Source organism: Styela clava, chromosome 15 (genome assembly GCF_964204865.1).
Source record: "Styela clava chromosome 15, kaStyClav1.hap1.2, whole genome shotgun sequence".
Classification (NCBI taxonomy): domain Eukaryota; kingdom Metazoa; phylum Chordata; class Ascidiacea; order Stolidobranchia; family Styelidae; genus Styela; species Styela clava.
Window position 1 is genome coordinate 2405001 of NC_135264.1, and position 5000 is coordinate 2410000.

The 5000-nt window shown below is 56.9% G+C and overlaps 1 non-coding gene and 1 pseudogene across 1 annotated transcript in view; both read left to right on the forward strand.

Moving 5' to 3' along the window:
* The window catches only part of LOC144413580 (large subunit ribosomal RNA), a 1744-nt pseudogene extending 366 nt beyond the window's left edge, over nucleotides 1–1378 (forward strand).
* A 2488-nt stretch (nucleotides 1379–3866) lies between these two features.
* LOC144413401 (small subunit ribosomal RNA) overlaps nucleotides 3867–5000 on the forward strand; it is a 1793-nt gene continuing 659 nt past the window's right edge. The window contains exon 1 of the ribosomal RNA XR_013469435.1: nucleotides 3867–5000. This exon is cut by the window's right edge and continues 659 nt beyond it. This is a non-coding gene — a ribosomal RNA (small subunit ribosomal RNA).

Genomic DNA, 5000 nt, shown 5'->3' on the forward strand with positions numbered 1-5000 from the left:
GGAAAGTTGAAAAGCACTTTGAAGAGAGAGTTCAAGAGTACGTGAAACCGTTGAGAGGCAAACGGGAGGGCCCGTCAGGTCGCCGGCTCGCTTTCAGTTGGGTGCGGGGGCGCGCCGTCTCGGTTCGCGGACGCTTAAGGCGCCGCTGCCGAGTCGGCTCGCGCACCGTCTCAGCGCACTAGCGACCGGCGCGGGTCACGACCGGTTTGCCGTCGGTCTAAGTCCTCGCGCGAAGGTGGCCTCCGCTCCGGCGGGGGTGTTACAGCGCGCGGGCGGTGCGGCCCGGCGGCGGATCGAGGAAAGGATGCCGCGCGTTCTCTGTGTGCGGCCGTCGCCGTTCGGCTGGCTTGTCGTTCGCCTGCACTGTACGCAGTGCCGGTGTTCGGCGGGCTGCCGCTTCGGTTGCGCGCCGTCGACGCGCTCGGGGTCCGTGGCCACGTCGGCCACCCTCCCGACCCGTCTTGAAACACGGACCAAGGAGTCTAACATGAGCGCGAGTCGTCGAGTGGTTCGAGACTCGCTGGCAAAATGAAAGTGAAGGCGGCCTTTGGCCGAACGAGGTCGGACCCGGAGCCCCGTGCGGGCGCCGGCGCACGACCGGCCGATCGCACCCGCGCTGCCGGGGCGGTCGCGCAAGAGCGTCCATGTTGGGACCCGAAAGATGGTGAACTATGCCTGGGAAGGTCGAAGCCAGAGGAAACTCTGGTGGAGGACCGTAGCGATTCTGACGTGCAAATCGATCGTCCTATTTGGGTATAGGGGCGAAAGACTAATCGAACCATCTAGTAGCTGGTTCCTTCCGAAGTTTCCCTCAGGATAGCTGGCGCTTTGTCGCAGTTATATCTGGTAAAGCGAATGATTAGAGGCCTTGGGGACGAAACGTCCTCAACCTATTCTCAAACTTTAAATTGGTAAGAAGCCCGGCTCGCTTAATTGGAGTCGGGCGCCTCGAATGCGAGTGCCCAGTGGGCCACTCTTGGTAAGCAGGACTGGCGATGCGGGATGAACCGAACGCCGGGTTAAGGCACCCGAGGCGACGCTCATCAGAGCCCACAAAAGGTGTTGGTTGATCTAGACAGCAGGACGGTGGCCATGGAAGTCGGAATCCGCTAAGGAGTGTGTAACAACTCACCTGCCGAATCAACCAGCCCTGAAAATGGATGGCGCTGGAGCGTCGGGCCTATACCCGGCCGTCGCGACGACACGGGCCGTTCCACGGCGCTATGTCGCGACGAGTAGGAAGGCCGCGGCGGCGGGCGTCGAAGCGTCGAGCGAGAGCTCGCGTGGAGCAGCCGTCGGTGCAGATCTTGGTGGTAGTAGCAAATATTCAATACCCGCACCGTACGCCGCTCTTTCTTGTCTCATTCGAGTTTACTGTCTTTCGCTCTAACATGCCTTACCTAGGGTTAGGTTAGTATGCTTGCACGTTTGTACTTTAACTTTTTTCGGCTCGGCTTCTTTCGACGCCGATGCCGGCGACGCAGCACTTTCTCGCCCGCCAGCCACCAAGAAAAGGGTGCGCTCCGACCGGCCCCGCACCGTACGCCGCTCTTTCTTGGCTCATTCGAGTTTACTGTCTTTCGCTCTAACATGCCTTACCTAGGGTTAGGTTAGTATGCTTGCACGTTTGTACTTTAACTTTTTTCGGCTCGGCTTCTTTCGACGCCGATGCCGGCGACGCAGCACTCTCTCGCCCGCCAGCCACCGAGAAAAGGGTGCGCTCCGACCGGCCCCTCACCGCACGCCGCTCTTTCTTGGCTCATTCGAGTTTACTGTCTTTCGCTCTAACATGCCTTACCTAGGGTTAGGTTAGCATGCTTGCACGTTTGTACTTTAACTTTTTTCGGCTCGGCTTCTTTCGACGCCGATGCCGGCGACGCAGCACTCTCTCGCCGCCAGCCACCGAGAAAAGGGTGCGCTCCGACCGGCCCCGCACCGCACGCCGCTCTTTCTTGGCTCATTCGAGTTTACTGTCTTTCGCTCTAACATGCCTTACCTAGGGTTAGGTTAGTATGCTTGCACGTTTGTACTTTAACTTTTTTCGGCTCGGCTTCTTTCGACGCCGATGCCGGCGACGCAGCACTCTCTCGCCCGCTAGCCACCGAGCAAAGGGTGCGCTCCGACCGGCCCCGCACCGCACGCCGCTCTTTCTTGGCTCATTCGAGTTTACTGTCTTTCGCTCTAACATGCCTCACCTAGGGTTAGGTTAGTATGCTTGCACGTTTGTACTTTAACTTTTTTCGGCTCGGCTTCTTTCGACGCCGATGCCGGCGACGCAGCACTCTTTCGCCCGCCAGCCACCGAGAAAAGGGTGCGCTCCGACCGGCCCCGCACAGCACGCCGCTCTTTCTTGGCTCATTCGAGTTTACTGTCTTTCGCTCTAACATGCCTTACCTAGGGTTAGGTTAGTATGCTTGCACGTGCGGTCTCTTGAACTTTTTTGGTTTGGTTAGTTTGTACCTGGTCGTATTGCGAAATTGTGCGATCCAATGGGCGGCGGCGACGCCCCCTTTTCGTATTGCGAAATGACACGTGGGCTTCGTCGCGGATGAGTGAGTAACGGCCAATCACGTGTCAGCAATCGGCGCGAATCCAGCCGAGCGAGCGGTAATCACGTGGAAGATTTGGAAACGGGGCGCGAGCCAATGGCGGGCGGCCACTCCCTCCTCTTTCGCTCGGGGTTGCCGGGTCGCTTTCCGCTTTACTGAATAAGCAAAAAAACGATGGGAGTAGTGGTATTTCACTGCCGTCCCGAAGGCCTCCCACTTATCCTACGCCTCTCATGTCTCTTCACAAAGTCGGACTAGAGTCAAGCTCAACAGGGTCTTCTTTCCCCGCTAATTCCGCCAAGCCCGTTCCCTTGGCTGTGGTTTCGCCGGATAGCAGACAGGGACAGAGGGAATCTCGTTAATCCATTCATGCGCGTCACTAATTAGATGACGAGGCATTTGGCTACCTTAAGAGAGTCATAGTTACTCCCGCCGTTTACCCGCGCTTGGTTGAATTTCTTCACTTTGACATTCAGAGCACTGGGCAGAAATCACATCGCGTCAACACCGGGTTGCGGCCCTCGCGATGCTTTGTTTTAATTAAACAGTCGGATTCCCCTGGTCCGTACCAGTTCTAAGTTGGCTGTTCGACGCCGGCCGAAGCGAGCCGCGAGGCCCGCGCAGCTGCGGCAGTCCACGGATAGGGACCAGACGCAGGTCCGAGCTCACGCCGGCCGCCGTGAAGCGGCAAGCGTTCGCCCAGTCCGGTCAAGTCCCGGCATCCGCTTTGTACCTCAGCCCGACCGACCCAGCCCTTAGAGCCAATCCTTTTCCCGAAGTTACGGATCTGATTTGCCGACTTCCCTACATTGTTCCTTCGGCCAGAGGCTGTTCACCTTGGAGACCTGCTGCGGATATGGGTACGGCCTCGCACGACAATTACACCATCTCCCTCGGATTTTCAAGGGCCGACGCGGGTTCACCGGACACCGCAAGAGACGCGGTGCTTTACGGAGCTGCCAGCCCTATCTCCGGGCGAACCGATTCCAGGGCCTGCGCTCCTTACCAAGAAAAGAGAACTCTTCCCGGGACCCACGCCAGCGTCTCCGAGTTCGGTTGCGTTGCCGCACCGGGCAACGGGCACCGGGCGGGCACCGGGCGCTCTTGTTTGTGCGAAACTGAATGGATCGAGCCCGAGAGAGGGTGAGCAAAGAAAAAACGCAAATCGCTCCGCCTGGCACTGCCGGCGAGAGCGTGGACGTCGCGGCCAGCGACTGTCGAAGCTGAGTACGGCCGCAGGCGATCGCCTCGGTCTTAAACGAATGCGACGAGCACGCGCCGGGCGGCCCAGCAAGGGCCGAGCGCAGCTGTCGCAGCTATCTGGTTGATCCTGCCAATAGTGATATGCTTGTCTCAAAGATTAAGCCATGCAGGTGCAAGTACGAGTTCTCGTAAAGCGAAACTTCGAATGGCTCATTAAATCAGTCTTGGTTTATTTGGTCTCGTAAGCGAAGTGGATAACTGTGGTAATTCTAGAGCTAATACATGCATTAAGCGCCGACTTCGGGAGGCGCGCTTTTATCAGATCAAAACCGACCGGGTTCGTCCTGTGACGTTTGATGACTCTGGATAACCACGCGGATCGTACGGTCTCTGCACCGACGACGTATCATTCAATTGTCTGCCCTATCAACTGTCGAAGGTACGCTACGTGCCTACCTTTGTGATAACGGGTAACGGGGAATCAGGGTTCGATTCCGGAGAGGGAGCCTGAGAAACGGCTACCACATCCAAGGAAGGCAGCAGGCGCGCAAATTACCCATTCCCGACACGGGGAGGTAGTGACGAAAAATAACAGTACAGGACTCTAACGAGGCCCTGTAATTGGAATGAGTACATCCTAAAACTCTTAACGAGTATCCATTGGAGGGCAAGTCTGGTGCCAGCAGCCGCGGTAATTCCAGCTCCAACAGTGTATGCTAAAGTTGTTGCGGTTGAAAAGCTCGTAGTTGGATTTTGGGCGAGCGCCGCCGGTCCGTCGCAAGGCGTGTCACTGGTTGCGTTCGCCCCACCTTCGGTTCTCCGTCGGTGCTCTTGACTGAGTGTCGGCGGTGGCAGATAAGTTTACTTTGAAAAAATTAAAGTGTTCAAAGCAGGCTGTTTGCCTGCATAGTGTTGCATGGAATAATGGAATAGGACCTCGGTTCTATTTTGTTGGTTTTCGGAGCACGAGGTAATGATTAAGAGGGACAGACGGGGGCGTCCGTACTCTGCCGTTAGAGGTGAAATTCTTGGATCGGCGGAAGACGAACTACTGCGAAAGCATTCGCCAAGAATGTTTTCTTTAATCAAGAGCGAAAGTCAGAGGTTCGAAGACGATCAGATACCGTCCTAGTTCTGACTATAAACGATGCCAACTAGCGATCGGGAGGCGTTACCATGACGACCTTTCCGGCAGCTTCCGGGAAACCAAAGTCTTTTGGTTCCGGGGGAAGTATGGTTGCAAAGCTG